Source organism: Thunnus albacares, chromosome 5 (genome assembly GCF_914725855.1).
Source record: "Thunnus albacares chromosome 5, fThuAlb1.1, whole genome shotgun sequence".
Classification (NCBI taxonomy): domain Eukaryota; kingdom Metazoa; phylum Chordata; class Actinopteri; order Scombriformes; family Scombridae; genus Thunnus; species Thunnus albacares.
Genome location: NC_058110.1, coordinates 884,439 through 886,938, shown reverse-complemented (window position 1 = coordinate 886,938; position 2,500 = coordinate 884,439). Strand labels below are relative to the sequence as shown.

Sequence of the window (2,500 nt, the reverse complement as noted above, 5' to 3'; positions counted from 1 at the left end):
TGGATGGGATACCAGGGGCACGAAGTTGTGGAGGGATACCAGGGGCATGAAAGTGTGGATGGGATACCAGGGGCATGAAAGTGTGGATGGGATACCAGGGGCACGAGAGAGTGGGTGGGATACCAGGGGCATGAAAGTGTGGATGGGATACCAGGGGCATGAAAGTGTGGGTGGGATACCAGGGGCATGAAAGTGTGGAGGGATACCAGGGGCATGGGTGAACAGCGGGAGTACAAATGACTCTCTTAAGGTAGCCAAATGGGATACCGGAGGGATACCAGGGGCATGAAAGTGTGGATGGGATACCAGGGGCATGAAAGTGTGGATGGGATACCAGGGGCATGAAAGTGTGGGTGGGATACCAGGGGCATGAAAGTATGGGTGGGATACCAGGGGCATGAAAGTGTGGATGGGATACCAGGGGCATGAAAGTGTGGATGGGATACCAGGGGCACGAGAGAGTGGGTGGGGTACCAGGGGCACGAGAGAGTAGGTGGGGTACCAGGGGCACGGGAGGCCGGAGGCCTGTGGCTGCATGTTTAAGCCAGGGGTGGGGGCTTAAGTTTGGGGTACAGTGGTTCGGCTGGTGGGCAAGGTTCCTGGAGCCTCACATGGGGAACCATGTAGTGGGGCCGGGTGCGTAAGCCCAGGCGAGGGTGCCCAATTGCGGGGTGGGCAGGAGGGCCCTGACCTCCGGGGTCAGGGGGGAGAGTGTTAGAGGACGGGGGGGTCGCGGCCGGGCTCAGGGTCAGGCGGGGCCGGTTAGGGTCGGGTTCTCGGGCCGGGGGCCCGGGGGCCCCGGTCGGGCAGCGGGTCCGGGGTCAGGGGGGAGAGTGTTAGAGGACCGGGGGGTCCCGGCGGGGCTCGGGGTCAGGAGGGGCCGGTTAGGGTCGGGTTCTCGGGCCGGGGGCCCCGGGGCCCCGGTCTGGCAGCGGGCCCGGGGTCAGGGGGGAGAGGGCTAGGCACCGGGGGGGTCCCGGCGGGGCTCGGGGTCAGGAGGGGCCGGTTAGGGTCGGGTTCTCCGGCCGGGGGCCCCGGGGCCCCGGTCGGGCAGCGGGCCCGGGGTCAGGGGGGAGAGGGCTAGGCACCGGGGGGGTCCCGGCGGGGCTCGGGGTCAGGAGGGGCCGGTTAGGGTCGGGTTCTCTGGCCGGGGGCCCCGGGGCCCCGGTCGGGCAGCGGGCCCGGGGTCAGGGGGGAGAGGGCTAGGCACCGGGGGGGTCCCGGCGGGGCTCGGGGTCAGGAGGGGCCGGTTAGGGTCGGGTTCTCTGGCCGGGGGCCCCGGGGCCCCGGTCGGGCAGCGGGCCCGGGGTCAGGGGGGAGAGGGCTAGGCACCGGGGGGGGTCCCGGCGGGGCTCGGGGTCAGGAGGGGCCGGTTAGGGTCGGGTTCTCGGGCCGGGGGCCCCGGGGCCCCGGTCTGGCAGCGGGCCCGGGGTCAGGGGGGAGAGGGCTAGGCACCGGGGGGGTCCCGGCGGGGCTCGGGGTCAGGAGGGGCCGGTTAGGGTCGGGTTCTCTGGCCGGGGGCCCCGGGGCCCCGGTCGGGCAGCGGGCCCGGGGTCAGGGGGGAGAGGGCTAGGCACCGGGGGGGGTCCCGGCGGGGCTCGGGGTCAGGCGTGGCCGGTTAGGGTCGGGTTCTCTGGCCGGAGGCCCCGGGGCCCCGGTCGGGCAGCGGGCCCGGGGTCGGTGGGGAGAGGGCTAGGCACCGGGGGGGTCCCGGCGGGGCTCGGGGTCAGGCGTGGCCGGTTAGGGTCGGGTTCTCTGGCCGGAGGCCCCGGGGCCCCGGTCGGGCAGCGGGCCCGGGGTCGGTGGGGAGAGGGCTAGGCACCGGGGGGGGTCCCGGCGGGGCTCGGGGTCAGGCGGGGCCGGTTAGGGTCGGGTTCTCTGGCCGGAGGCCCCGGGGCCCCGGTCGGGCAGCGGGCCCGGGGTCGGTGGGGAGAGGGCTAGGCACCGGGGGGGTCCCGGCGGGGCTCGGGGTCAGGCGTGGCCGGTTAGGGTCGGGTTCTCTGGCCGGAGGCCCCGGGGCCCCGGTCGGGCAGCGGGCCCGGGGTCGGTGGGGAGAGGGCTAGGCACCGGGGGGGTCCCGGCGGGGCTCGGGGTCAGGCGGGGCCGGTTAGGGTCGGGTTCTCTGGCCGGAGGCCCCGGGGCCCCGGTCGGGCAGCGGGCCCGGGGTCGGTGGGGAGAGGGCTAGGCACCGGGGGGGTCCCGGCGGGGCTCGGGGTCAGGCGGGGCCGGTTAGGGTCGGGTTCTCCGGCCGGAGGCCTAACCCGGACGACGACGTCCGGGTTAGGGTCAGGGCAGCGGGGGCTCGAGTTAGAGCGAGGGAGTACCAGGGGCTCCGGAAAAGTCGTCCGGAGTACCAGGGGCACAAAGGAAGAGCAGACGGAGTACCAGGGGCACCAAGCTCAGAAATTTCTCTAAGTTTTTCGACCGTCGGAGGGGACCCGTCCCCGAACCTCCGGGGGCAGAGGGCGTACCCGGGAGAGCCGGGAGTACCAGGGGCCTG

General features: G+C 73.5%; 1 pseudogene; it reads right to left on the bottom strand.

Moving 5' to 3' along the window:
• Positions 1-537, bottom strand: part of LOC122981942 — a 3,283-nt pseudogene extending 2,746 nt beyond the window's left edge.
• Positions 538-2,500: the final 1,963 nt, after the last annotated feature.